Raw genomic sequence first — 5,864 nt, forward strand, 5'->3', positions numbered from 1 at the left:
AGATTGGCATTTGGAGACTTTATGCATGAAGGTTGGCCCTTTTCCAAGCTACATAGACTCATTTCATTCACAGAGATTTGCTTGACCATTGAGTGGTGATGAAAGATCTTGTCTGGTTTCTGTATCTGACCAAATTTCTTCTGAATTTCTTTATCTATTTTCTTCCACTAGTCATCCAATTCCTTCTCAATAGCTGCAACATCAAGCATCTTAAGATTTGACTTTGAATCAAGCTTAGCAGCTGCTATTTGGATCAGATCAATGTTTTCCAATACTGGTGGCTTTGGTAATGTAATTTTTGGAACTATTACTTGGCTGATTCGAACATTTAGCACATGCTCCCCCTCACTAGTTTGCCCTCCTTGGCTAACTGGGATGATTGAATCTTTCTCCCCCTTTTTGCGTAGCGGATTCAACCTGAACTATGTGAGTTGTCATCAAGTAGAGTGGAGGTAGAAGTTTGTGCAGCCACTAGCTTTTGAAGCAACTGCGTTTGCTGTGCTTCATGTAGATGAATAGCTGTGAGAGTGGCTTCTACTGATTTCAGTCTTGTGTCCAAGGAATCCACTTTAGTTGTAAGAGTAGAATTCTTCCTCAACTATCTGTTGATGTCAAGTACTGTTATATTTGGGAATTTAGCATCCAATCTTTCAGAGACATCCTTCTTGACTTGGTCAATCTCTATTTTGATTGAAGTGACATTTTGATTGTGTTGAAGAGTTTGTATTTGATGTAGTTGTAGAGAGTTGAGGTGTGCTCGTAGAAGCTTCTTGGTGCTAGCATTAGTGGTGGCTTGAAGAGCAGTGTGTCTGTTGAATGATGTGAAAAAGAGTTGTCTTGAAATGTTGCTCATCACACTTTTTAGAAAACACCCAAGGTAGAATGTTTGATCTATAGCTAGGGCCCGCTTCTCCCCCTATGTCCATTAACATTTCTTCATCACCATCTTTATCTCCAAAGAACTTTTTAGACTCACCAGTTCCATAGTCAACATCATCACCAGCTTTATGTGGCATGGATGTGAAGTCATCCTTTGCTCTTTGCATTGAAGCAGTTGTAGGTACCAAGTTAAGCATCTTTTCTGCAGCCACATTGTCCTGTTCAGCTAGAACTTGATATGTTGACACAGGGTAAGTAAATGCCTCAGCTTCAAAAGAAACAGAGTCCAAAACAACTTGATATTCTTGCTGAATTAGCTGTCTCTTGTCAGCCTCATTGACATCCATTAACTCACTTACAATGGGCTCTTCCCATTCAATTATACCTGCTTTTCTCTCATTTTCTCTCTGTTCTTGCATCAAGGGCTCCTCTTGGCTCACCACCCTCACACCCTCACCTTCATCTACTAAGGTGGAACTCCCCTCACTTAATTTTTTCCAGGCTGGAAGAAATATCCTGCATTTGTTCACTCTTTTTCTCTCATTTTTCTGGAGTGCAACTCAGCCTCTCACTCAGTTCACTCCCTTCCCTCAGTCCTAAGAGTGATTGTACAACTACTAACTCATCTACACTTGTAATAATTGTTGAAATTTCAGTGTGTGTAGTGAGTACCGATGGATGAGAAACATCCATCGGGGTAGTAGCTAGGATAGCCGACGGATGACTGCTGTTAGGCACATCCGTCAGGATACAATCACTAATCGACGGATGAACAATATTTACCGGAATAGAAGAAATGATAGAGTTTGGAGTGGAAACTATTGTAGACTCTGTGTAGATTGATGATAATTTAGGCACATATGTCTCAATAGTTCCTGAAAGAATTGGCAAGTGAGCCAACAAATCATCTAAAAGATGATGCTCACTTGCACTAGATTTTGGCTTCTCCAACAGAGTTAACGAAGGAGATTCGGGGATTGATGTATTAATCATATCCACATCCAGAGAATTTATGAGACAGTTTGGTGTTTGAGGTGCTTCTATGATTAAAGATTTTGGCTATGACTCCACATTTATTGGAGCCACATCAATCTGAATTTGGGATGGTACAGTGACTTAGTCTTTAGCTTAAGTTTGAACTGTGTGTTCTCTGTGCATCCCCAATGGTTTTGGATCTCTTCTTTCTGACATAAGTTTGAGGTGAGCTTGTGTCCCTTACCCTCTTAGCCTATGCTCCTGGTTGGGAGCTTGTTTCAATAGGAACATCCTTTTGGGAGGATGAAACTAGAGTTGCGCTTGTTTCCTTAATAATCACCACAGTTTGTTGGGAAACTGTGGTGTGGCTAGGCTTGGGTAAACTTACCTCTCCATCCTTATTCTTGGGGCTTATTTGATGTTCACCCTGTCCCTCACCTACCTTACCACCCTTCACACTCCTCTCTTTAGTTTTGGTTGATTTTGCAACTGGTTTCTTTTGAGAGAAACCAGAGGGAGTTTTCTTTGTTTTGGATTTTGAAGTTTTTGTTTTGGTGGCTTGGGTAGGCATCTGTTGGGTCATTGACACAGATGCCATAACCACGCTCAAAGGCAAAGATATTTGGGAGGTTGGAATAGTAGAGACAGTGGTTCTTACCTCACTTACCTGAGGGCCCTCCATGATTGGAAAATAGAAAAAGGGCACCTCATTGTGATGACTTGTAATGTTAAGATCTGCAAGCACTCTCCTTTCTTGAACCCAACAATTCAGTTTGTTGGTTGGGTTCTCAATAACAATATCCTCAACAAAATGGTCAACAAGAATCATAAAGAATATAACATAATGGACATTTTTAGTTCTCTTTTTAATTTCCCCCTAATTTGTAACCTAACTCAAACATGATCATGTCACTGAAATTATGGTACTTATCAGCAACTAGCATATAAAGCATGTTAAGCATTGCAATGTTGACATAATCAAAATTACTTATCTTACCAGAAAATACTTTGGTAACTACATCACACAAATAACTCCAATCTTTTCTAAGACCTAGCCTTCTAATCTCACTTAACTTAGTGGTAGGAAAGGCATAGACAATAGAATTAAGCATGGTAACTAAATTAGCATCTGCGTGTGGTTCAGTAGTAGTGTTCTCAGGAATCTTAAAGCATGCTTGAATTACACCACCATTAATGCAGAATTGCTTACCTTTAAGAGTAAAACTTATGGTTTTTTCAGTAATTTGGTACACATCAGTTGTCTATATCTCCTCCATAACTTCACAGTAGATTGTGGGTGATTCTAACATGGAATAACTGAGTTTGCATCCCTTCACAAAGTCCATCATTTTGTGAAAATCTTCAGATGCAGGAATTTCTTTGTTTACAAGAGCAGCGAAGTTGTTCTTCTCATAGCTGAACCCTGACTGAGACATGATTTTGACTACCGGTGCCATTGTTAAAGTGAGGAAATTTGCAGTGAGAGAGAAATGATTTTGCTTTGAGGAAAAAGATAGCAGTTAGTTGCAATAGAGAATGATAAAAGTTAAAATAAACTAGAAGTGAGGCTTTTATGTATTCTCAGATTAAAATGGAATAAAAATTAAAGTTAACGAATTAAAGTCCCAATCAAAATTGCCCAAAATAGACGTTTAAAAATAGATAAACTGGTAAAATTTTGTCAATCACCCATCGTGATATACTTACAGACTGTAAGTATATCCGATGGATAATGTTCTGTAATTTTAACGGCTAAGAAGTAGACAATTCGACGGATAAGAATATCCGTCGGGTATAAAATAATCCAGAAAGGTAATTGATTTTTACCAAGCTATTCTATTTCGACGTATGATCAAACTCGATGGATAATGAGTATCCGTCGAGATGTAAATTTTGACTTAGCCAAAATTTCATCTAAAACAGAAAAATCAATTAAGTTTCTGGCTGCATCACAACTTGCAAAAATTATCAGAAATAATTTAAGAATAATTTAGCATACCTAAATTACTTACCAACCTAATAAAGGTGGATTTATCAAGTGGCTTGGTAAAGATATCTGCAAGCTGCTTTTCACTTGGAACAAAATGAAGTTCCACAGTATCATTCATCACATGCTCCCTAATGAAGTGGTACCTGATGTCTATGTGCTTTGTTCTTGAATGTTGTACTGGATTTTTAGTGATAGCAATTGAACTTGTGTTATCACAGAAAATAGGAATTTTTTCCACTTGCAGATCATAGTCCAACAATTTATTTTTCATCCATAAAATTTGTGCACAACAACTACCAGCAGCAATGTATTCAGCTTCAGCTATAGAAGTAGAAACTGAATTTTACTTTTTGGTGAACCAGGATACTAGCTTGTTTCCTAGAAATTGACGGGTTCCTTTTGTACTTTTTCTATCAATTTTACAACCTGCATAATCTGAATCTGAATAACCAGTTAGATCAAAACCAGAATCTCTAGGGTACCAAATGCCAAGTTTTGGTGTTCCCTTGAGATATCTGAAATTTCTCTTAATAGCTACTAAGTGAGATTATCTACGATCAACCTAAAATCTCGCACAAAGACAAGTAACAAACATTATATATGGCCTACTAGCTGTTAAGTACAGAAGTGAGCCAACCATGCCTCTATAGCTTGAAATATCCACAGACTTTTCAGTAGTGTCTAATTCAAGTTTATTTGCAGTGGCTTGCAGATGTGCAATCCATCAGATCAAACTTTTTTAAAAGATCATAAATATATTTGGTTTGACTAATGAATATTCCATCACTAACTTGCTTAACTTGTAAACCAAGAAAGTAAGTTAGTTCTCCCATCATGCTCATTTCATACTTACTTTGCATCAATTTAGGAAACTTTTTGAAAAGTTTTTCATCTGTAGAGCCGAATATATTGTCATCTACATAAATTTGAACAAGTATAATAGAGCCACTAACATTTCTAAAGAATAAAGTTTTGTCAACAGTACTTCTTGTGAAGTGATTTTCTAAGAGAAACTTTGACAAAGTATCATACCAAGCTCTAGGTGCTTGCTTCAATCCATAAAGTTCTTTCAAAAGATAGTAGACATATTCTGGAAAATTTGGATCTTTAAAACCAGGAGTCTGACTGACATAGACTTCCTCCTCCAAATCTCCATTCAGAAAGGCACTTTTTACATCCATTTGATAGACTTTGAAATTGGCATGTGCTGCATAGGCTAAGAAAATTCTGATGGCTTCAAGTCTTGCAACAGGAGCAAAAGTTTCATCAAAATCTATTCCTTCTTGTTGGCAGTAGCCCTTAGCAACCAATCTAGCTTTGTTCTTGACAACTATGCCATTTTCATCCATCTTGTTTCTGAATACCCACTTGGTGTCAATTAGATTCTTTCCTTTAGGCTTGGGTACCATCTTCCATACCTTGTTCCTTTTAAATTGGTTTAGCTCTTCTTGCATAGCTAAAACCCAATCAGGATTCAATAGAGCTTCTTCTACCTTCTTTGGCTCTTTCTTAGAAAGAAAGCTGGTATACAGACATTCTTCTTGAGTTGCTTTCCTTATTTTAACTCTAGAAGTTGCATCACCAATAATGAGCTCAAAAGGGTGATTTCTAGTCCATTTTCTCCATTATGGTAGATTAGCTCTAAATGAAGAGGCCTTATTTTTGTCTTGATGTGTGACTGAGTTTTGATTATTAGAAACTCCCCCTGAGTTTATGGATCTTTGATATAATATGGGGTTCTTTCTGTAAGTGATCTATTTTGACTCTCAGCTTCTCTCATTGTTCCGACGGATGATGCACTTTGTATCCGACTGATTAAGCTGACTGTCTACCGACGGTTGAATCATTATGTAACTTGACGGATGTTGAGTTATGTGCTTTATTAGTTGTAGATTTTTCTACATTATCCTTAGCCACTATTTCTTGTTCACTTTCATCATCAGTGTCATCACTAACCATCTCAACATTATCGAATTTGAGGCTTTCATGGAAATCTCCATCTTTCAGTCCTCCAATCTTT

Source organism: Apium graveolens, chromosome 2, assembly GCF_009905375.1.
Source record: "Apium graveolens cultivar Ventura chromosome 2, ASM990537v1, whole genome shotgun sequence".
NCBI lineage: Eukaryota > Viridiplantae > Streptophyta > Magnoliopsida > Apiales > Apiaceae > Apium > Apium graveolens.